Raw genomic sequence first — 24844 nt, 5'->3', positions numbered from 1 at the left:
AATGATCTACTAATGATTTTCCTATGCCCACAGAACTCTTTGGAAACATATTTGAAATGGCTGTCTGTGATTTCCAACCCTTTAACATGCCCCTTATGAAGAGCATTCAGCAACAGCGGGCTCTGTTTCCCTCCTCTCCTAAGGCCTCACCTTGGAGAAACCTTACTGGCTACCCAGCCAGGATCCCGCTGTCGGTGGACAGGCTTCAAAAGCCAGACTACTGCGCACAACAAGCATTTTCTTCTACACAGTCCATTTCAAGGCTCAAAGCTGCATTTTCCTCTCAAATGCAACTGTAAAATGTACCCTTAGGCCTAAAACACTATTTGCTTTCGCCAACTCACCAAATGCAGGAATCATCTGTGCAGTGGCCCAAGACAGACACGGCTGAAGCTCCCTTCTGAGCACTGTGATAGGACAAGGCCCTCACTGCTGCAGGAAGCACAGCCCGAGAAATCTGCAAATCGCAGGGTAGAGTTTTACTACCAGTAAGTGTATGTGTCTCTGACTGTTTAGAGGCCCTCTTTGTAAATAAATACATCCAGTGGTGAAAAGAAAACAAGTCTGCTTATATTTTTTCCTGTGATTATGGGTCCCACCAGAAGTAATACAAAAATTCTGTGATCAGTACGGGCGTGGGTAGGGAACCTTCCCCCAACCCCTCAAAATGCCAGCCATTAAATAGGATGAGGCCATCTGCTGCAGAGAGAGGGCAGTTCAAGTTGAGTAGGCATTCCTCCTTCCCGGTGGGCTGCGGCTGGAAAAGTCCAAACACCTTTTCCTGGGGTCAGGAAGAGCCATCAGTAGGAAATAACTCTGAATCACTACTCGTGTGGGCTGGATATGAACCAGCCCCCTTAGAACGGCCAATCTGGACAGAACAGCACTGAACTCCGGGCCCTGCCAGCCTCCCACAGCCAGACTGCTGACACTTTTATTTGCTGGCATTTACAATGTTGCAGCAGCTCAGCCCTGCAAAGGTGGCTGCTTCCAACACAGCACTTAGGCGAGGACTTTTGAGAGGAAAGCAAAAGGATGCATCTCTAGGGTAAGAGGTCTCTACGAGTCCCGTTCACACAAAGGGCAACTGCATGGTCTCAACAGCCGACGCTTGGGTCTGGCGCGACTCCTAGTGTTTTCTGCTTCACCAACAACGTGATTACTTGTCTCACACACATGTATACACCTGTTAAGGTATTTATCGTTATTTTTTCCTACCACTTGCAATGAAGAAAAGCAATTTGCCATGTAAAACCACAGCTGCCTCCTAAGGAAAATGGCCATGTTAAAGGAGGTTGAGCATCTGCTGACGCTGGGGAGGGCCCGTCCCCGGACTGCGCTCTCTGCGCGTAAAGACAGGTGCAGCTCCAGTTTGGAAGCCGGCCTGGAGCAGTAGAGCTCAAGGGTACGGCAAGAGGGACAGAGGGAAGAACTGGGCACTTCCAGCCGCCCTTGTGCAGAGACGTGCAGAGGTGCGGACTGTGGAAAAGCAGAGGTGGAAGAGAGGAAGAGAGGGCTGGCGAGGGAGCCGCAGGCCAGCGCGGCCGCCTGGGGAGCGCACGGGGAGAAACCCTGAGGGTGGGAGGGACGGCGGGCAGGCCCAACAGGGATGCCTTCGTTTACCCGCTCTGCTATGGCCCCAATATGACCTTGGGGCCGGCAAACCGGCAGCGCAAATTCTGCTAAATGCAACAGCCTTGCTTACGTCATGTCACGGAGTTGATCGGGAAAGTTAAAACTTACAGAGACCCGGCGCCTGGGGGGTGCAGGCCAACACTCGGCTTCAGCTCAGCTGGCGATCTGGCCCCGGAAGCTCCGGGCTCCAAGAGATCCAGGCCCCGGGAGATCCAGCCTCGCGAGTACCAGGCCCCGTGAAATCCTCCCTCGCAAGATCCAGCCTCGCGAGATCCAGGCCCCGTGAGATCCAGCCTCGCGAGATCCAGGCCCCGTGAAATCCTCCCTCGCAAGATCCAGCCTCGCGAGATCCAGGCCCCGTGAGATCCAGGACCACCGGTAGGTTAGTCTCTCAGCCTGGAGTGGGCTTGAGGTTCTCTCCACCCCTCTCCCTCTCCTCCTCCTACTCATGTTCTGTGTCTAAAATAAATCTTAAAACACACACACAACTTACTGAGACCTACATGTCTTAAACTCTCTGTAGGTTTTAAGTACAAATTGAATCCTTACAGGGCGTCATGAGGTAAGTGCTGTTACTACCCTAATGGTTCCCACTTGACGATTGAGCAGGGACAGAAGTGAACAGGCCAGTAAATGGCAAGGGTGAGATTTGTTGTCCTTTTATGAACCTCACAGTCTTATTTGAAAAGAACAAAACACGAAAAGTCACACTTAAATGTACTCCAAAACCTAAAGAATCCACATCAGTTTCTCTGATGTTTATGTTAACGTGCTTGATGTCACAGTAGTCTTCAACATTTATATTACATTCGGATGAGGGGAAAAATCCAATTCTGATGCATTATTAACAATACAACAAAACGGTATAATTTAAACGCAGATGGGACTGGGGGCGGGGGCTCAGTGGTTGAGTGTCTGCGTTTGGCTCAGGTCATGACCCCGGGGTCATGGGATCGAGTCCCCCGTCAGGCTCCCTGCAGGGAGCCTGCTTCTCCCTCTGCCTTTCTCTGTGTCTCTCATGAACAAATAAATAAAATCTTTTAAAACAAATAAATAAAGCAGAAATATTCGTTTTTTAAAAAGATACACACGGTACGTTTATACACAGTTCAGGTATAATGTGGAGGAATTTTTTTTTTTTTTATGTTTAACACCTTGATTTGATTAACAACAGGAACCCCTCACCCATACCTCTCCACTGTCAATAAGATTTGGTTTGGAATAGACTAGAGCCACACACAAACACATGCAAGAAGTTGGATCGAGCATGATTCCCTCCCACATAACCCAAGCATGCCCTGGGTTCCTTCAAATAAGGAGGAACTTTCTGATATATTTTTTTTCACTCTGGTGTTAACTGCTCAATGTGATATATTTCTGTGATCTTTATTCTGTCCTTGAGAAGGTGATCAGCTCAAGGAAAATCTAGGAGGAACTTAGACGACAGAGCTCCAGGGCCACATGCTTAACCACTGCACTATACAAAATTAAAGGACAAAAGGAAATTGGAGCTGGAAATGATAAGCCTCTAGAAATAGTCAAAATAACTTAGACAAGGACATTTGAGCCAGTCTTCCCCAGATCTTACTGGGCAGGATGATCATAGCCAATGTCTGAGCTACATACCCTTCCTTTCATGTTGATGCCTTGATTCAACACAAATATGATGAACCTCCTACATGACATTAAGCAATGCATTCGACATGGAAGAAACCTACAAACAAGGCAGTCTGGCTCTTGCTTCCACAGAGTTGACAAATTAAAGGGGAAAAAGAAAGATGGTCATCCTGGCAATCAACAAAATATAAGCTTACTATAAGGGAAGTATAGCATCCTTTAGAATATACAGGAGGGGCTCCTAACCCAGACTTGGAAGGCCAAACAATGCTTCTTGAGAAAAAAAATCTAAACTGAGTCTTAAAAACTTAAAGTTATCCAAGAAGAAAGAAGACAAAGAGAAAGCCAGAGAATAAGCATGTACAAAAACCCACAAGCAAGATAGGCCATAATTTGGTAGAGCTGGAACCATTCAGGAGAAAAATGAAAAGAAATCTATTTGGATATTTAAATTGGATCTGGATCATACAAGCCACATAAAGAAGTTACATTTTATAGGGCCCCTGGGTAGTTCAGTCAGTTAAGTGTCCAACTCTTCATTTTGGCTCAAGTCATGATTTCAGGGTTGTGAGATTGAGCCCCTCATCAGTCTCTGTGCTGGATATGGAGCCTGCTTAAGATGCTCTCTCTCCCTCTGCCCTTCCCCCTGAAAAGAAAAAAAAAAAAAAAAAGAAAGAAGTTACACTTTATCACAAAGCCAATGAAAATGATTATCATGTTTTAGGCAAAAGAAGAATGTGATTCATTCATTCAACAAATATTTATTGAGCACCTACTATATGCCAGGCATTGCTCTGGAAGCTCAAGGTATATAGGTGAACAAATCAAAGATCCAGGCTTTATATGGGGGAAGTGGAGAGGCAGAAAACTAATACTAAACATAACAAGTAAACTATGCAGAATGTTTGAAGAGCATAGGACAATTAAAAATAAAAAAGCAAAGCCAGGGACACCTGGGTGGCTCAGCGGTTGAGCATCTGCCTTTGGCCCAGGGCATGGTCCTAGGGTCTTGGCATCAAGTCCTGCATCGAGCTCCCTGCAGGGAGCCTGCTTCTCCCTCTGCCTGTGTCTCTACCTCTCTCTGTGTCTCTCATGGATAAATAAAATTTTTAAAAAGAAAAAAAAAAAAAGCAAAGCCATGCAGGGTAAGATACATTGGAATGGCAGTGGGAGAAGAAAGCATGGCCAGATGCAATTTCAGAGTTGTCAAGAATAAGCCTAATACAGGCAATAGCTAGCAAAAACTTGCAGGATCTTATTGCTACTCTGCTACTCACGATCAACATAAGCAAACAGCTTATTAGATACTCAAAACAAAACTTAGGACTTTTTCATGTTTGCTCAATGTCTACAGATTTGTTTACCTAACTCAGTGTCATTTTCATTCAGAAACATAAAATTACTTTAGACTTTGGAATCTAGACTCTAGAAATTAACCAAAAACCAGAAATAAACTGAAATTTACCCCAAACTTCAAGTATCTTCATAAGCTGCTAATATCACATGTACCCCTCTTGGATATTTTTAACTACTTGAAACTTTCTAGACCCCTCAAGCCTTATGTTAACCTCTTTTAAAATGCAGCAGATTAAAAATATTTGATTTACATCTATTTTTCCTATGGCCACCCTAAAGACTTGTTTCCCACTGGAAGACAAAAGCAACCATATTTGGTCAATTTGGTTTCTGTCCTCTCTTTTTTTCTCTTCTGAGTTTATAATTGTCAGGAACAGCTGTGTGCATTGCCAATGCCTTCCCCAAAATTAACAGGGCTCTAACATACAAAACATCTATTCTGCTTCTAAATTTGTTTTTAATTATATTACAAGATGGAAAAAGAAATGCCTTAGCTGTTAACACTGGCTCGGTGGGGCCAACAGTAGACATAGAGCAGACACAAGGAAATACTTCAAAAAATTTTTTTTAGTTTGCCATGATTTAATAGCAGATATTCCTGGCTTTGAGTGAACTCTGCAATATCCCAGTGCGACAGGATAAATGATCGTCTACCACTATTAATTTTAGGTCATAATGTCTGAAATGCCGCTTCAAAAATAAATGCAGTATTTTCACTTTATTTGGTCAGGTAAATACTAAACTATTTTGTCATAATAACTTTACAACACTGTGTTTCACCTTGTCTTGCCTTGACTGCTGAAGGTAATAGGGACCGTTTTATTATGTCCATAAATTGAGTCAATTGACTTATCCTTATATCCTGTTTCCTGAACTTAACGAGAGATTCTGCATCATTAGGAAAACACACCATCCTGCAGCAGGATCAAAAGCAAAGGAAGCCTGATAATAAGTCATTTTGATTTCAGGGAATGTTCACCAGGCAAACTTTCAATATTCTGGCAGAAATAAAACAAATAACTGGCTTTGCAAAGCATAGTTTGCTCAGAGCTGCACTTATGCTTGGAAACATCCCAGAAGGGTCTACATCCAGGAAAAAAAAATTACTCCCTCTGAATACAAAGTGGCACTCGTCGTGAATCTGTAGATGTAGGTGCTTCAACATATTTACCAAACAGCACAAAATCAAAATACTAAATATTTTTACAAGGAAACTTTTTGAAAGATTTTTAAAGTCACCATTTTTAAATTCAGTCTAACAATCACAATCATATTCTCAGATTAGATCTTACTGTGAGAATTAATGGTAGAGCCGAGGTATTCCTTCTGGCTTATGAACTCTTACTAGCTCAGTAAACAGTTGGGTTGTGGCGCTGTCTTAACCAAGACAATGGCCAGGGTGATAAGGTCCTCTGTGCTGCATTCATAGGAGGGTCAGGAACCCAACCCACAAGTACTGATGGTAGAGATGACAAGCAATAACTATTTTAAATAATTATTCTTTTTTTTTAATCTTTTTTTAAAATTTTTATTTATTTATGATAGTCACACACAGAGAGAGAGAGAGAGAGAGAGAGAGAGGCAGAGACACAGGCAGAGGGAGAAGCAGGCTCCATGCAGGGAGCCCGACGTGGGATTCGATCCCGGGTCTCCAGGATCGCGCCCTGGGCCAAAGGCAGGCGCTAAACCGCTGTGCCACCCAGGGATCCCAATAATTATTCTTATAGACTGCACATCTGCACTGCACTGAGCACTCATCATAGATTACATCCTTTGATCTTCACAACATTTCTATGAGTTAGGTACTATTATTATTACCATCTTATAGATGAGTAAACATAATGTACTCAAGTTCACACAGCTCTTGGGTGGCATTTGCTTCCAAAGCCTGAGCTTTTGGAATTCAGGGTCCAAATCTTATAGGCTAACATGCAGAGAATACTCCCCTGCCGTCAGACACAGGCAGCCACAGAGGCCTGGTAAGAGATAAGCAAAGAACCCACCAGAGCCAAAGACAATGAGCAAGGTTGAGCTGAGCAGGCAAATTTCTGTGTAAGTTAATTTAGTTTGTTAGAGACCATACCCCCAGTCGGTATTTTTTGGACCTGCTACTCTCCTGGGCCTCTTCCACCTGCTGAGACCAACAAGGGGACTCTTCTGCAAGACCCAATGGACTTCATCCTCGTTACATTATAGAATGCCCAGATTCTCCCTCAGATCCCTAGACAAAGGAATTTGAAGATCTTCAGCTTCATAATAACAAACACAACCAGAGTAATTTCTCCCTGAAGTATTGCCTAAAATGCTTATAGGCTGAGGTCCCAATTCAAGACCATTGAGACTGGGCAAACTTCAAGCAGTCCCTCTAGACAACAAGCCAGGAGCAACAATATGGAAATTGTTTCAGGCTACAGTTAGTTACATAAGCCAAGTAAATTAGAGAACTGAGTGATTACTAGTGCATTTCATTTATATTGTAGACCACCGAGATGCAAAAGTATTCCCATTTTCTACTATTTAGAAGTAAAAGTAAGATTCATCCAGCATTTTGTTGGAGTCATCAAAAAAATTATAAACCTGGATATGCCTGTAAGGAGTCCAAATATAAATTATTATTAGTTAATGTCTAAGGATAACATGTTCTGGCCTCTGCCAAATTTCCAGCTTCATCTTACTCCATTCCTCCTCACTCACTGCCACATGGAACTACTTTCTGGCTCCACTTCAGGGCTGCACACACACCGTTTTTCCGTCTGGAGTGGTCTTCTTCACTCACACTCATTACCTGCCTAACTCTTACTATCTTCTGAGGTGGAAATAATAGAAAATCGAACTCAACTGGCTCACATAATAAGAATACATCAAAAATCCAAAACTAGGAGTGCTCCACAACTTATTTATCAAGTTAAGAAAGCTAACAAAAAACAAAATTCTTTCCATCTTCTTGCTCTGCCTTTGGTGAGTAGGATTTGCCCTCAAGTGAGTTCCATTCAAGGTCACCAGACATGACAACATTCAGAGGCAGAAAGGGTCACCTCTTCCTTGTAAAGAATAAGGAAACCATTCCCCAAAATCCTCTAGCAGACTTCTCTTTGATCTCAATAGCCAAAATTGTAACACATGTGCTAACCAATCACATACTCTAACTTAACATATGCCTAAACCAATCAATGGCCAAGCCACTAAGACTATCATTATTAACTTAGATCAACCGAGACCTATATTCTGGGGCCAGATTCCCTGAAGATCATGGCTAAATAGAGGAAGTTGGATACATAAAAATTAAAATGGAAGATGGTAGTCCTCTAAGGAAAGAAGAGGAAAGAAAAACAATCTACAGGGTGTGTTACAAATAACCCTTAGGGTTTGTTACAGATGTCGTTTTTTAAAGGAAAGACTTCCCTGAAACCCACCCCACACCCAGACTCACCTCCCCACTACATGCTAGCAAAGAACACTCTATTGGGACACCTGCATGGCAGAGTCAGTTAAACGTCTGACTCTTGGTTTCAGCTCAGGTCATGATCTCTGTGTGTGGGATTGAGCCCCATGTGGGGATCCACACCCAGCGTGAAGTCAGCTTGGGTTTCTCTATCCCTCTTCCTCTGCCCCTCCCATTCATGCTTGCTCTCTCTCTCTTTCTCTCTCTCTCTCTCTGAAATAAATAAACAAATCTTTTTTTAAAACACACTACTTTTTCATCATAGAATTTATCACAATGGTAATTAAATAATTATGTGCATGAATATATATTTAATGTCTTTCTATCCCACTATACTCTCTTGTTTATTGGTCTAGCCACAGCATGATACCTGGCAGAGCTATTTGGTCAAAATAAGGTCTTCCACCACTGGAGTTGTAATGGTATCAAGACTCCTCTTCATCCCGTTCCTTGAAGACATACAGTTTTCACGAGAGCTGCTCCATGGACTCTAAGATGTTGACAGCAGTCAGCTGGCCTAGGAGTCTGTCTTCCTCCATGCCTCACTGCCTGCAGCACTGTTGGCCAGTGACATGCCCTGTTCCATCTCCCTTATCCATAAAGGCAGCCTATATCAGCCCTTGCCAAGAAAGCAGATGGCCAGGCTGTGTCCAGCTTAATCTCCTAAGGAGATATATTTCCTCTTGCAGCTCACAACCTCCAAGAACAAGTAGCCTGTAAGACAGAAATTTGGCACTGGCTAGTCAAAATTTCTCTAAACCAGTTTCTCTGGTGGCATCAGAGTAAGATGCATAACTATGTTTTATTCCTTCCCTTTGAGAGAACAAGTAAGCTAGAAATACTTGAGTTCTTTGGAGTTAAGCACATTTTGGAAAATTATTTAATCTTGCTGCATCTCCCTTTGCTCATCTTTAAAATGGAGAAAATCGGGGATCCCTGGGTGGCGCAGCGGTTTGGCGCCTGCCTTTGGCCCAGGGCGCGATCCTGGAGACCCGGGATCGAATCCCACATCAGGCTCCCGGTGCATGGAGCCTGCTTCTCCCTCTGCCTGTGTCTCTGCCTCTCTCTCTCTCTCTCTCTGTGACTATCATAAATAAATAAAAATTAAAAAAAAAAAAAATAAAAAAAAAAAAAATAAAATGGAGAAAATCATCATTCTTCCATGATGATGCTGTGAGGTACCATGCGATAATGACTATAAAATGTAAGAGATGATAGATTTCATCAGTCTTCTTGCATTGACATTTACCAAAGGAGAGGAGGGTGGGCAGATGGGTGAAATTAATGACGGGGATTAAGGAGGGTACTTGTGATGAGCATTGGGTGATGGAATTGTTGAATCACTATATTGTACACCTGAAACTAACATAACATTGTATGTTAACTACACTGGAATTAAATTTTTTAAAATAAAAAAAATTTTAACTGTATGAGGCCACATCCTATGGAAAGTGGTGAGAGGTGGTGTGATGGGCCTCAGAACTACACACTCTTGACTAGAGATAAGACACAACTTTGATTCTGCCAAGACTGGTTGGCAAGGCCTGGACAGTACTTTCTAAGGAGTTAACGAAGGCTTCTGTGTTCAGAATGACTTAAGAAACTTCACCTTCAGAAATTAAATTAAGAGGAAGTAATTTTAGAAATTAAAATTAAGAGTTAAGAGTCCAAAAGTACCTCCAGTTACAATACTCCAAAGGAACTGTATCTAGCCTAGGAATCATGACCATGAGAACTTCCAGCCACTTTTTTCTAGAAGCTTACAACATCCTTCTATTATCCCATACCTTTCCTTTTAAGGCAACTAGATGCATATCTTCCAAGTCAGGTGGGAGTCAGATGGTTGAGAACACTGTATCTCACCCTATAGCTATCTTCTGGAGAAAAGAATAGCAGGGCAAAAGCAGCTAGTGGCTGCTTTACCAAGAGAGGAAAGCAGCCTGTAGCCCAGAGCCTACACTAAGGAGGGGAGAAAAAAGACATCTCAAGACCACTGGGCCAAAGGACTGTCTATCCTCTCTAAAGGCTTTCAAGACCATTGCTCCCCAATGGTCCTTCCATACAGTGTCCTTCCAAACAATGTCTTCTGGTGGTGATGCCATACTACCTCAGGCCAATCTTAAGCTGTGTTGGATGAAAAATAAACATTGCTTTTGCAACTGGACTGCTCCTTTCTGCCCATGGATCCTTCACCCCCATGCCCTACAGAGTGCAGTCAACATTGTAAGAGATCACACTCTATGAATGCAGTGATTCTAACCTGATGAGTTCAATAAAAGACATGGTTGAAGGTGTGTTGCTCTACATTTATGCCATAAATTTAAGAACAAAAAATTTAAAACTACAGGAAAATGATTGTTTGCATTTCCCCCATGTACTCTGGGTAAGACTTGCATTTGTAGTCATCAAGGAAACACAGTACAGTCCCAGTACAGTCTGAGAATCATTGGAAACCAGTATTCAAGGGTGGCAAGGTAAGTGATGCCATATCATGAGTAATGATATTTTTTTTGAGTAATGATATTTTATCATTAAAATAAATGGTATTAAGTGACCACAACTGCAAGAAGATGTACACAATTTCAATGCAAAAGTTCTGAAGAACCATGTCATTGTAATAACAGTATTGTTACTTATTTATCTCCTGGGATGTAAGAAATTCAACCAGGAACAATGCAATTAACAATAAAGAACATGAAGAGATGCCTGGACATGTGCACTGACTAGACGATACACAAATACATAAGTACCTCTTCTATACCCATTATGTAAATCTTCATGACAAATTACTTTACTTCACATAGACCTATGAATTTTGTAACACATTTTTTATTTTTTTAAGATTTTATTTATTTATTCATGAGAGACACACAGAGAGAGGCAGAGACACATGCAGAGGGAGAAGCAAGCTCCCTGTTGGGAGTCTGATGCAGGACTTGATCCCAGGACCCTGGGATCATGACCCCAGCTGAAAACAGATGCTCCACCACTGAGCCACCCAGGTGCCCTTGTAACACATTTTTTATTGAACTGCATAAATAGTTGGAGTCCCACAAAAACACATTTTCCCAAGTCTCTACACACCCTCAAGAAAGCCAGAAGCCTTGTCTCTTGACATCAATTCTCCCCTTTACCATAGAAATAAAATTTTAGCTGGACACATGATCACATAAAGATATTTCCCAGCCTCTTTTGTTATGAAGTATGGCCATTTGACACTTCTGGGTATGCCTCTGATAAATAAATGTGCGGGCACTTCTTTGACCCTTTCTCTGTCCCTGCTGGCTGGAATATAATGAGAACTGTAGCATTCCTACAGCCAGAAATGGAATCCTGGGATTAGGATGATAGTCACACTACCAGCCCCAGTCGTCCTATTTCTAGACTATCCTATGAGACAGAAATAAAATCGTATTTTATTTAAGCCCCTGTATTTTAAGATCCCCTTGAGATACCAATTTACTTAGTTGGGGGCACAGCATGGAGTCTGTGGGAGAATTAATCCAGGGTTCAAGGGACGCCTAAGTGGCTCAGTGGTTGAGTGTCTGCCTTCAGCTCAAAGTGTGATCCCAGAGTCCCAGGATCGAGTTCCACATCAAGTTCCCCTCAGGGAGCCTGCTTCACCCTCTGCCTGTGTCTCTGCCTCTCTCTCTGTGTGTCTCTCATGAATAAATAAATAAAATAAATACATAAAATCTTATTTAAAAAATCCAGGGTTCTTTTACACTTCGGTTTGAAATTCCTATGAAATAGCAAAATGGTGACATCACATGAATAGTTAGATCCACAGTCTGAAGCTATAGAAGAGATCTATGTTAAAGACATAAATTCAAGCCTTGGCAGCGTATAGATTTTAATCAACCTTATTGAGGTACAACTTATAATAAATTGCACCTATTTAATGTACTCAATTTCATGAGTTTTGACTGCTGTATACCACTAAGAAATGATTGCACAATAAAGATACAGAACATTTCCATCACCCCCAAAGGTTTCCCTGTGCTCTTTTACACTCCATCCCTCCCTCTGCCCCCACCTCGGGCAATGCTGATTGGCTTTTTGTCACTATAGATCAGCTTGCACTTTCTAGAATTTTAAATAAATAGAATCATCTAGTACATACTCTTTATGTCAATCTCCTTTCACTTAACATAATGCATTTGAGATTCATCCACAGTGTGTGTAGCAGTTTTTCATTCTTCTTTGTTGTTGAGTAGTATTCCATTGTATAGATAACACATCTTGTTTATTTTTTTTTTAATTTTTATTTATTTATGATAGTCACAGAGAGAGAGAGAGAGAGAGAGGCAGAGACACAGGCAGAGGGAGAAGCAGGCTCCATGCACCGGGAGCCCGATGTGGGATTCGATCCCAGGTCTCCAGGATCGCGCCCTGGGCCAAAGGCAGGCGCCAAACCGCTGCGCCACCCAGGGATCCCCATCTTGTTTATTCACTTACCTGTTAACGGACCTTTGTTTCCAGTTTTTTGGGCTATTGTGACTGAAGCTGCTATGAACATTTATGTACAAGTCTTTATGTGGACTTGTGTTTTCAATATAGATGGGTTTTTAATCTTTAGAATCTTTTGAATGAAGCTTCTCAAGAATTTGAGAAAATAAGAGAGCCCAAGACCAAGCTCTGAGATATTCTATGTGAAGTCTGGACAGAAGAGAAGTCTCCAAGACAGAGTTGGAAAGAAATGAGATAAAAGTAGAAGAAAACCAGTTAAATGTGGCATTGTTGAAGGCAAAAGAAAAAGTATCTCAAAATGGCAGTAATTGAAAGTTCTGATAAATGCTGCTATGAAGTAGGACAGGACGTGCACTAAAAAGTGTCAATTAAATTTGATAACATGAAAGTGATTGACAACCTTAGTAAGAAGAATTTTGGTGAGGAGGTGAGGGTGAAAACCAAATGAGAACTGGACAAAGAAAAAAAAAGAACTGGACAAAGAGCAAATAAGAAATGAAGTGAAGTAATTACATATGTACAAGTCTTCTTAGAATCTCAACTATAAAAGAAGCAGTTGATGAGAAGGTGAGGCTAAGGGAGAACTCTTTTACGTAGGAGATACAAAAGCACGTTTGAGGGGCACCTGGGTGGCTCAGTCAGTTGAGCGTCTGACCCTTAATTTCAGCTGCAGTCATGATCTTGGAGTTGTGGAACTGAGCCCCAAATCAGGCTCTACACTGGGAGTGGAGCCTACTTAAGCTTCTCTCTCCCTCTGTCCTTACCCCATGCATATGCATTCTCTCTCCCTCTCTCTCTCTCTCTCCACTGAAAAAAAGAAGAAGCATGTCTGAATAATAATGGGAAAGATTGCGTTTGGGAATGGACACAAGGAAGGTGAATGAATGATTGGGTCCACCCAATATAGGAGTTTTATCATAGAATGAGTTGAGCAAGGGGACCAAGGGTATTTATAAGAAAGTGACTAGCATAACCATGAAATTTAAGCAAATTGGGAAGAAAATAAAGATAGGAGAAGATGGAGAGGTTGGTGGACTAGAAGTCTGGGTGAGGTACTGCTACAGCAGAAGCAGGAAGGAGAGGAGTGGGGGCTGAAGGTAGCATGCTTGAGTAAGTGGCTTCACAGCAGTGCAGTCTCTGGCAATGAAAGTCTAGAGGAGGACCATAGAAGTGAGTGACCTCTTCAGAGTGGAAGAGAAAGTCATTATCAATGTGGAGATCAAGGAAGTGAGGGGCAGGGTGCTCGCTGCATAGGTTGTCCACATAGGTGATGGATGTACCAAAGGCAAAGCCAAGAGCTAGGCTAGGGAAGAATGCCAGGGCCAAATGGGTTCTTCTCTAGGCAAAGATCAGATTCCCTGCTGGGATGAACTGGACTGGAGAGGGGAGAAGTCCAGTGAGGAGTGAGAGGGGGAGTACAAACACACGAATACAGGCTACAGGATGACTACCGCAGGTTCCGAGCTTCCTCCCAAAGAGATGACCAGCCATGAATGGCAGGGGGCAGGGCAGGAATCTGGTTTTTGTGGAAACTGTTAATTACTTAGAAAACCATTCTTGTGACATTTATGTCTCAATGAAAGGATACTAGAGAAAATCTATGTTTCTGCTATTTCCAGCAGAAGTTGTTCTTGTAGCCAAAGTACCAGTCCTATGAGATACAGCCACCATTATTTTATATTTATTACTGTACTTAATCTTTTAAGAAAACAGGATTAGCTTTCAGATTAAACACCATGTAAATGTTGCACTGTACTCTAATTAAAATGAATAAGCTAATTAAAACAGAAAAAAAAGTTCAAATAAACCCTTGGGAGTGTAGCATTAAAGAATATACCCTTTGTTAATGCTTTGTGATGGGAATAAAGATTATAGCACATTAGAGATAAATATTAGTTGCATTTTGTTATATTTAAGGTCCCTGGATCATATATCATACTATTAATGGCTAGCTTATATTAATTATGTCTGCAGACCAAAGCAATATTTGACAATATATGATATATAGTATATTATAACATGACTCAATTTTGAATAACACGGTTAGTATAGATTTCAACTCTCATTTTCAAGTTAGATTTCTGGGAATTCTTGCATCTAGTTAGAGCCATCAGAAATGAGCCTTTAAAGGAAAAAACAACAACAGCTTTGTAGAAGTAAAGGCAGAAACTTGGTCCTGCTTGTTACACTAGGATCCTAAGTGTGTGTAAAGGTTCCACTGGAGCTGTTACTACCAAGTAAGGGAAAGTGCCTGGTAGCTCTCAAAGAGTGTTCAGTCCACAGATCATTGCCACTGAAGTTAGGCCACGGTCTGCTGTGTAAATGGGCACTGTGGGGCTCTTTAATGCAAAGATTATGGGTACAATAGGCCATTGCTGCTCTACTCTGCATAAACACATTCTTGGGGGAATTTAAATATGTACACAATTGCCCAAACTCAGGAAAATTTCTGAAATGGTTCTTATCGATTAAGTCACATCATTTTAATGAACACTTTCTCCATTGGCAAATGAGTGATTTCTCCACAAAGTCAGAGTTATTACAGTCCACCGAGACTACCTGTCCAAACCCATTTCACAGTTTGTCCTTAATGTGGGTTAAGACACTTAGTAACCCTTCACTTAGTGTGGATTCCTGACAATTCCTGCAACCATCTCTTTAGATGCAATTTATTTATCAATAGGGGAAAGATGGATGGATAGATGGATGGATAGATAGATAACCGACGATAGACAGATAGATAGGTGATGGATAGACAGAGATAGATAGATGAGACAGAGAGAGAAATAGACAGCTAGACAGATTGGGGTAGAGGCAGCCGTGGATATCAACCACTATCTGGTGGTCTCAGAGTCCTCCTCTCTCTATAGAACCATTCATTATTTACAGACAGCCGGCAGTGTCCTACAGAGTCCTCCTCCAAGGAGCCAGCTGTATAAATCAGACAAAAGCCACACACGAGGAACTGGTAGGATATCTATCCAAATGCCTCCTGGTCACCACCCAGTCGCTTCAATAACACATAACCCACATCCTTACCCTTGTCCACCTTACAACACCCACTCTTCAAATGAGTGTCCTAACAGTCTATGTGCAGCGTAACCGTCCCTGCCAATATATCACTCACAGTTAAACACACTTTTAACCTATTTACCTAATAAACCTGTGTCATCTCAAACTTACAAAAATACATGGGAGAGGAACATTTGAAAAACCCTTCCCCACTCATACTCAACAATTTTACTGAACCACAGGGATGCCTGACAACCCGAATTGTGCTCTGCACCCTACACATCACTAAAAAAAGTGTAGGCTTTCATTGGCCCCACCAAAAACAGGGCTGAGCTAAGTTTGTTTTTGCTGCTTGCAGATTTGACTACATATTATTTTTATTGGTAGCATTATTATACCACAGTTTTATAGCCTCTTTTGCTGAGGAGTAGAAAGAATTTCTTCCTCCCCCTTCAGGATCACTTTTCATTTTCCAGAGAATGGAAGAGAAATAGAAAATAAGGAGAAGAAAAAAACAGAGACAATAAAAAGAAACAAAAAGGACAATGGAGAGGACGGAACATTTGGAATAAGTCTTTTTGACCAAGTATAGATGGATTCCCATACTACAGGAAATACATTTAAATCCAATTCTTATTTAGCTACTGGCTAATAAATTATTTACCCTGATTTAGTTCTTTTATCCAAAGCAGTTGACTATTATACGTATCATTATAATAGGTAACATGTATTGAATGCTTACTATGTGCAAGGTGTTGCTCCAAGGGTTTCACATGTAGTCAGTCAATCTTGATGACAACCTTATGGGGTAGATACTTTATTATCCTCATTTTATAGATAAGGACACTGAGTCACTTCCCCTTGGTCATGTGCCACTAGAAACAGCAGAGCCATTCGTTGTCACTATAGCCTTACAGTAGATAGGAGTACCCCCTTCTTACGGGGGGGCTCTGAGGCCAGGTGATGAGCCCAAGGCTACAAATAACAGCAGATCTGGTCATAGAAGAACCACAACTGGAACCAGGTCTCTTCACCCAAAACGTGGTGATTTTACTCCAAGAGAGCGCAGTATCTTAGAAAATTTACTTTGATGTACTCTGGTCTAACCCTTTAAAAATGTGTAGGGCCTAGGGAGGCCTGGGTGGCTCAGTCAGTTACGTGTCTTACCTTGGCTCAGGTCATGATTCCAGGGTCCTGAGATCGAGCCCCCAGGTGGGCTCCCTGCTCAGTGGGGAGTCTGCTTCTCCCTCTGCCCCTCTATCCCCCACCCCCTCTCATGCTTTCTCTTTCACTCATGCTCTCTCTCTCTCTCTCTCAAATGAATAAGTAAAACCCTTAAAAAAATAAAATAAAATAAAATAAAATAAATAAAATAAAAATGTGTAGTGCCTGTATAGATGGTGAGAATTGAGAGCAGTAGCACAGGGCCGGCACGTGGCATAAACAGAACTGTCAGTTTCCCAGAATGTCCTATACCTTCATCTTGTTTTACAGAACAGAAGCTAGACATGCCTTCTGTTTCTCTGAGATGACTGAGGTGTTGAGAAAGACCACCAAGGATCTTCAGGGACCAGCCCATCGTGAATAGCCATGACCAAACGTCCCCACTGTCACTCTGGCTCTACCAGAGAAAGCTGAATTTAGAGAGAACTGTGGGGGATGGTGGAGCCAGGGGGAGGCTGATGAGATGACTGAGTAAATAATTTCACCATTCCAGCCTGGACTACTTGGCTTCACCAAGAAACCCCTGTTCTTAAAAGTCAGGCCAAACTGGCATTGAAAAGAACCCTCTACACCCCTAAAGCTCCAGTGAGATATGAAATCATAAACAAGTCATTTTGCCTGAGATCCAAAAACATCATCAGGAAAAATAAAATAACATAAAATAAAAATAAAAGCATATTGTCCAATAAATTCACCTGACCATTTCTTATTATTTTAAATTTGTGATTTTAGGGGAGCCCGGGGGACTCAGCGGTTTAGCACCACCTTCAGTCCAGGGCCTGATCCTGGAGACCTGGGATCAAGCCCCACGTCGGGCTCCCTGCATGGAGCCTGCTTCTCCCTCTGCCTGTGTCTCTGCCTCTCTCTCTCTCTCTGTGTCTCTCATGAATAAATAACTAAAATCTTTTTAAAAAAATTGTGATTCTGAAAATGATACCCTGAATTACAAGTGAGAAAACTGAGGTAAAGTCTAAAAGATCTATGTAGGGCCACACAAAACCTCAGGGCCAAATACACTATGATATTTTCTAGACACAACTATGAAAGTTTGTATTAATTAGCCACTTGCTACTTATCGGTTATTTTTTTAAAAGGATTTTGCATAATTAAATTTATTCCAACTTAGCTATAAATTATTTTTCTAACAAATATTGTGCACTGGAATATTATACTGTCCTAGAGTTTTTTTTACCACGCTAATGGTTCTGTAGGTAAGGTTAATGAGATAATTAGTATTATATCGTAAATCCACCCTACATAAAGATTGTTTCCTTTTACTGTTCTAATTCCAAAACAATTAATGTCCTGATCATCTTATAAAGTAACTCAAATTTGGAATGATTTTAACTAATGCAATTATTGTCATCAATATAACTATTGGGATGCCATAATAATAAAATAAAATATTTTAAAAGTGCCAGTAATTATTCAGAATTCTGAGTCATATTTATTCTTATCCTCTGAGATCGAGACAGAGAATAAATATGTCAGGGTTTTCATAAAAAGAATAGCTTTGTAGTATGAGACATTTACAAAATCCATGCTGATTTATGAATCAGCCATTTTTGTTTCTGCCAGAAATGTGTTCAACATCCTGCATTTGGTCATGTTGGATTGCCTACCACTAATAGACTGACTTTATCTGGTTCCTTTATTGCTGGGTCCTTCATAAAGAAAGAAGGCTTTATCTGTGTTAAGAAGGAAAGGGAATTAACTCCATAGATTAAAATTTCTATACCTCTGGCACACAAAGCTTTTCATAAATAAGGCTTCTCATTCTGAAAGGTAAATATATATTTCTTCCTAATATTTTACTGTAAAGAAGCACTTTACAGGAGTTTAAGGAGAAGAAAGGAATAGTTCGCTGAAACGACAGCAAAATGAAATGAACATTTGTTGACATACATATGCAGTTGCTTTCTATTCAGCTATTCTGAAACAAAAGTCTAGAACCCTCTTTACACAAAATGTTAATCCAACAATAAGCCACTATTAGTGATGATACTCACACCTAATATTTTTATTCATTACCCTCAACATTCTGTGAAGCTGAGAGGTTTGATCATACCTGAGCTCCGCACTAGTGGTCAACACACTGGGGCCCCCAAATCTGGAATGATGCCTATTTTTGCAAATAAAGTTTTATTGGAACGTGGTCATGTTCATTCAATTACACTTTACCTATGGCTGTTTTCATGCTACAGGGGGAGAGTTGATTAGTTGTAACACTGACAGTGTGACCCACAAAATTGACTATTTACTACCTGGCCCTTTCCAGAAAGAAAATGTACTGACCCCTTCTCTACACAACAAATACTCTCAATGTTTCTTCTGCCAGTAACATTCAAATAATAAATAAGTCAAATGTGTTTTGCTACTTCGGCTCTCCTCTGTACCCATTCATTCAACATTTATTGAGTGCCTACTGTGAGCCACATGCAATGACCTCTTTATATGAGATCTCCAATGCATATGCACTAAAATTGAATGCAAGTTCTCTTAGCCATGATATGTAAAGAAAATACTCTCATTTCAAAGTGAATTTTCAAGGCTTTTTAGCCTTTAATATTTGCTCCCTGATCATCTCTAGCCTCAATTTAAAATGTGGAACCAAATAACTATATGAAGATTGTCACTTTTCTAGGTTCTCACAGAAGAGGCATGTGTCTCTGTCTCGCCAGCACACCCAGCCTCCACATGACCCTCTCCCATCCAACCCTGAGGAAACTCTCACTGAGCACAGATTGAAAAGTCCTGCTCCAGTCTATCTCTTTGTATCTATAAATCAAATACACTACAGAACAATAGGGATCTATCCTTATTTATAAAGGTCTTTAGAACCAAAAAACTCCATAGTCTTCCAAAGTAGCTCATGTCAACATCCAGCAATTTCTCCAATGAGAAAACCCTTTCCCTTGTCTTTTCAGTTTAAACTCATTCACTTCTAGCTATCTTCAGAGAGCTGGCAAGTACCTTCTGGTAGTCAGTCTCAGCTTTGAATAACTTATGCTTCTGTGGTGAGCATGTGTAGGGAAGTCAAATCTTTTGGTTTCCTTGAACTGATAAAAGAAACACTTCCATCATGGGCAAATGTGCTATAAGAACTCATACTGGGGAATTTTGTTCATTCATACAAACTGTCCCACATTAAAATTCCTTGGAAAAGTACATTGAACGTCATTTTAAAGACAATAAAGTCACAGTGGTCTAAAGAGAAGTTATTCCATAAAGATGTGTGACCATAAATATGGGTAACAGTTGGTTTCTTGTTGCTCTGCTCTACTCCGTTGGCCAGTGCCTAGGAAACATGAACACTCCTAGCGACAGAAGAAATCAAGGGAACAGAGCATGGCTCTCTGAAGCTACAAGACTCAGGTAAGCCACTGGGCCCCAAGTGAATTCACAAACCCCAGGCACTTCTACGCAGCAGGACAACAGGTGAAAGGAAATAACTAGATCAATGAAAACTCATCATTGCTCCCAGGAAATAAAACAGATCTTTCGAGTTGCTAGTCTTTATACATAAAACAGAGCCTGTTTTGTTATTTCACTTCCACTTAAATTTCAGCAATAAATTATTAAGATGAGAGGCTCCAATGTGTCACCCACATTTAAAGAGTCAACTCACTAGAGAAACAGTAAGATAAATTATTATAATACAGTTAGACCCAGATACTATTCCTTCTGCTACAGACATCAAAAAACTAAAGTGGGCCAAGCACTGGCCTAGACATTAAATGATTTTGAGTGAATGACCACGGCTCTTTACAACCCACCGGAATTATGGAAATGTTCTGAATTCCATCTGAAGCTCTTGGAAAATAGAATACTCTTAAAATAGCACAATTCAACAAAGTAAGCCCAGGAGCAACAGAATTGGAACCTACTCAGTAAATACTGCTGGGCTCTGAAAGAATGGCATCAAGCCACTGAGCCTCACAGAATGTTTTCTCCTCCAAATGGCAAGCCCTTTTAAAGCTATACATCTACTTCAATCCATTCATCCATCAGCAATAAAACTGCTTTGATGGGATTGATTTAATACTTGAGAGAGTCCCGAATTTGATAAATGCATGACAGCTGCTTATTTTGGCCTCTTTTGCAAAGCTGTAGCTAGCATTGTTTGGCCTCTACTGCATAGCCAGCTAGCTCTTACAGTGAAATTCTATTTATTCCCTTTGTTTCGTGTATCAGAACATATACAGGGTAACTGTTACAGAGAGCGGAGAGGAAATGACTCCTGGAGTCCTTTTAGCACAGAGGTTGAGTACTGGGCTGGAAATGGGCAGGACGGCCTACAGCACAGTCTTTTTGTAGAATGATTGGGACCCCTGGGTGGCGCAGCGGTTTAGCGCCTGCCTTTGGCCCAGGGCGCGATCCTGGAGACCCGGGATCGAATCCCACATCGGGCTCCCGGTGCATGGAGCCTGCTTCTCCCTCTGCCTGTGTCTCTGCCTCTCTCTCTCTCTCTGTAACTATCATAAATAAATTAAAAAAAAAAAAAAGATTTAGAATGATAAACAACATACAAGAGTCACCATCCACAGAAAGACCCTCCCTTGGTTCTCTTCAACTCCCTTCAAGTCAGGAGAGGCCTCCTACATTGTTTCTTCCGGCTACCATGCCTACCATTTTTGGAACATTTTTGAGGTTCCTCACGGTAGCAAACACCTCTCACTCAACCCTACTTGACTGCTCTTCCCCAACCACTTCCTTGAAGTTTCTTCCAATCACATCCAGGTCGTTATTTTTCTTGTGTTTCTTTGCAGCAAGTCCAGAACTATCCCTTAGTGGCTTTATTTCATCAATTAGGGATTAAGAGTATTCTTTAGATGAAGTGGCAAAAAGAAAACACATGCATTGCCGAGTGCATCCCACTCAATGTAGGGAGGTGGAGGGTTCTTTGCTGACAGCATATGCAGTGTGGTGAGCTGATGCTCCTTAGCTGAGAAGCTACAGTACAGTTGCCTTGATGGCTTTTGTTGGCCAAGGGGGCACAATCACACTTGGATAAGGTGAAAATATACATCAGTAGTATACTCTAGTAGATTACTCTATATACCCATTTATATATTTATATTTATTATACACTTTTATTTGGTTCTACAAATATTAGGAAAATATTTCAGAGGGGCGCTGGGTGGCTCAGTTAATTTAGCATCTGCCCTCCACTCAGGTCATGATCTCAGGGTCTCAGGATCGAGCCCCACATCGGGCTCTCGGATCTGAGGAGAGCCTGCTTCTGCCTCTCCCTCTGTGCTCTCTCTCTCTCTCTCTCAAATAAATAAATCTTTTTTAAAAAAAGAAAGAAAAAATATTTCAGAAACAAATAGTATTATACCAAATCAAGATGATATAAAACACCGCAAACGCTTCAGATTTTTTTTTTTAAGATGTTATTTATTCATTCTTGAGAGACACAGCCACAGAGGCAGAGCCACAAGCAGGCCCCATGCAGGGAGCCCGATGCGGGACTCGATCCCGGGTCTCCAGGGTCACGCCCTGGGCCGAAGGCGGCGCTAACCGTTGAGCCACCCGGGCTGCCCGATGCCTCAGATCCTTGAGAAAGCTAGTTGAACTCTTCAGCTCTGCCTCTTAAATTTTCATTGCAAAGCTGAAGGCAGTTTCCGAGGTCAGACCTCTTCCTCCGCCTGCCGTTATTCAGTTGGAAGCTTCTGGAAAACAGCTCTCCATCACAGCTCGGGCTGACGGGGGCCTCCTTCCGTGGATGGCCCGGGCCACGCGACAGGGGAGGGGGCGGGGACGGGGCCACGGAAGGGGCACGCGGCGGGAGCAGGACCCGGGGCCGCAAGGGACGTGGGTGCGGGCAGGAGCAACCAGGGGGCCCCAGCACAGCCCCCCTGGACTGGCCGAGGCGCCCGAGGCGGCCAACCCCGTGGCCGGGGGGACCAAGGGGCCCGGGCCTGGGGGGGGGGGGACCGGGTGTGGTTGTAGGAGAGGGGAGAGGCGCGGGAGAAAAGGAAGGCAGTTCACGGAGAGGGCGGGGCTAAAGAAACCCGACCGCGACCCTCGCCGCCCCCCACCCCCACCCCCACCCCCCCACCGTGCTCCCGGGTGCGGGGTGCGGCAGGAGTTACCCGCAGAGGCCCGGGGCCTAGGGGCAAGGACCCGGTGGGACTCGTCTCTCAGGAGTTTTGACCCAGAAAGTTGGGGGGAGGGGAGGGGGGTGCCAGAGACGCCCCGCAAACAGAAGCTGCACCCCGCGAGGAGGGGCGCGGCCCCAGCCTCCTCTGGTCCTCCCTCCCCGGCACCTGCGCAGGGGGATGGAGGAGGGCGGCGGAGGCGGGACACGCGACACCCGCCCCCAGAGCGCCCGGGGTTGCCGCGGACCCGACCCAGACCCGACCCACGAGGAGACACTGCCCAGAGTCACGCCTCGCGGCCCCAGCCCCAGTCCGCGGAGCTCCACCCGCAGGATCAGAAGGACCTGGTTCTAGTCCCGCCCCCGCCCCCGCCCTCAGCCTCACCCCCACCCCATCCTCACTCCCAACCTCACCTCATCCTCATCCCCACCCCCAGCCCCACCCTCACCTGCACCTCCATCCCCACTCCCACCCCATCCTCACTCCCACCCTCACCCCACCCCCATCCTCACCTCCATCCTCACCCCCACCCCTCTCACCCTATCCTCATCCCCATCCCCACCCCCAGCCTTACCCCCACCCCATCCTCTCTCCTACCCTCATCTCCATCCCCATGCCCACCCCCACCCCCATCCTTACCCCCATCCTCAGCCCCATCCTCAGCCCCACTCTCAGCCCCACCTCCACCCCACCACCCACCCCCAGTGTGACCCAGGTACCAGGCCCCAGGGCTAGTCTGAGCTCCCAGCGGGGAGTCATCTCCGCACTCACAGTGGAGACAGAGGCCCGGAAAGTAAGATGGGGAGGACTCGCCGCTATGGCTCCTTGTACCCCCCAAGTCTGGAAAGCATGCCCATTCTCACACTTGTGCCTGATTCCCAAGGCACCTTTTAGTGGGTCAGGCCAGCATGTTCTAAGCACCATTCAGAAACCAGAGGAAATTGAGACAGGCCAGTAAGCTGCACCGGCCCCCCAGCCGCAAGCATATTGGCCACATGAATCACAAAGAAGTTTGATCAGAAGAAAACCCACTACGATTAGAAGAAATTTCTGTTGGAAGGAGCCCAGGGAAGGCTCCCCGGCCAGCACAGACCGCACCTCCTGCGCCGGAGCTGCTCTCACAGACAGCGTTTGGGGAGGAGGGGTGAGGGGTGCCCCTGACTTGGGCCGTGTCCTCTGGCTGCCTTTCCCTAGTCACTGTCCATGCTGGAGAAGAGAACACGAGGTGAACAGCCACAGCCAGTGCTGGCCAAGGCCAAGGCCACTGTTACTTCCCTAGTCCCTTTCTCTTAAAGCTCCTCAGCCAGCTGGGCCCCTTACAGCTGCCCCAGTTGCAGTGGTTGTTTGCTTGCTTGTATAATGAGGCTCATTTAGCTTCTAGACTGTAGCAGGTCAGACCACAGTAAGGCGTTCAAGCCAGCTGCTCCCCTAGCACCACCAGCCGGGGCCCGGCAGGAGCCTCAGCACCCCAGCCCTCCCCTGCCTTCCTTCTCCACCTGGCACGCTCCGGGAGCTACAAAGAGCCTCTCTTCTCTCTCTTGTTTGATATCTCAGACCTGGTGCTAACTATCCATTTCCGCCTTTCCCTTCCCTACTTTTACCCACTAGGGTTCTTCAATAAACATAAATTTTACAAATGCTTCCTTTGCAAAGGTGGCGTGATGTTGAAAGAAAAATAAAATGGTGACAGCAATCACACGCGTCTGTATGTTGCCCATAGTCTCAACTTCATATGATGCTACACAGCTTAAAAGGCTCATAATCAAGTTGGACCCAGAGACTCTGGGACCTTCCAGAAACAGTTTCTAGAATAGCAGTACGAATTGGCACCATTATAATGAAAGCCAACATTGAGGGGCCACCCCTTTGGCTCAGGTCATGATCCCCGGGTCCTGGGATTGAGTCCCACATCGGGCTCCCCACAGGGAGCCTGCTTCTCCCTCTGCCTGTGTCTCTGCCTCTCTCTGTGTGTCTCTCATAAATA

At 43.5% G+C, this 24844-nt stretch overlaps 2 long non-coding RNA genes across 6 annotated transcripts in view; both read right to left on the bottom strand.

Moving 5' to 3' along the window:
* Window positions 1-1926, bottom strand: part of LOC144304922 (uncharacterized) — a 368717-nt gene extending 366791 nt beyond the window's left edge. For 3 of the 5 annotated variants that reach the window (XR_013371921.1, XR_013371926.1, XR_013371920.1), the window contains exons 1-2: window positions 1744-1926; window positions 345-457 (exon numbers count right to left, since the gene is read on the bottom strand). This is a non-coding gene — a long non-coding RNA (uncharacterized LOC144304922). The remainder of the gene's footprint in view (window positions 1-344; window positions 458-1743) is intronic. The other 2 variants (XR_013371929.1, XR_013371925.1) reach the window with 2 other exon arrangements.
* Window positions 1927-3686: 1760 nt separating this feature from the next.
* Window positions 3687-8760, bottom strand: LOC144304924 (uncharacterized). The gene is made up of 2 exons (XR_013371930.1): window positions 8421-8760; window positions 3687-3898 (listed from the first exon to the last, which is right to left on the bottom strand). It is a non-coding gene; the product is annotated as an uncharacterized LOC144304924 (long non-coding RNA).
* Between the last annotated feature and the right edge of the window lie 16084 nt (window positions 8761-24844).

This window comes from Canis aureus, chromosome 34 (assembly GCF_053574225.1).
Source record: "Canis aureus isolate CA01 chromosome 34, VMU_Caureus_v.1.0, whole genome shotgun sequence".
Taxonomy (NCBI): Eukaryota; Metazoa; Chordata; class Mammalia; order Carnivora; family Canidae; genus Canis; species Canis aureus.
The sequence above is the reverse complement of the archived record's forward strand: the minus strand, read 5'-3'. Positions and strand labels throughout refer to the sequence as shown.